Genomic DNA, 318 nt, shown 5'->3' with positions numbered 1-318 from the left:
TATTAAGTGTTTATAATTGCTTCCAATAATGGAGATAGAGAAGGTAGGAGTTCAGAAAAATAGTTACTTATTTAGATAAGAAAAACTGGTTCCTTATATTATATCTGATCTCCTTAAAGAAATCGAGTATATAATAGAGATCATCCTTTTTGAGTGAACTTTTTACTCTTATTAGATTTGACTTTATATTTTTGGATCAAAATATGAATACTTGCCATTGCCATTAACAAAATTCTGTCACTTTTAAATTTAACTACTTATGCTATGGAAGCGTATAGACCTCTACTTTGATTACTTTTCAATTATTAGTTTTTACAT

Source organism: Arachis ipaensis, chromosome B05 (genome assembly GCF_000816755.2).
Source record: "Arachis ipaensis cultivar K30076 chromosome B05, Araip1.1, whole genome shotgun sequence".
In the NCBI taxonomy this organism is placed as follows: domain Eukaryota; kingdom Viridiplantae; phylum Streptophyta; class Magnoliopsida; order Fabales; family Fabaceae; genus Arachis; species Arachis ipaensis.
Note: the sequence above shows the minus strand (reverse complement) of the source record.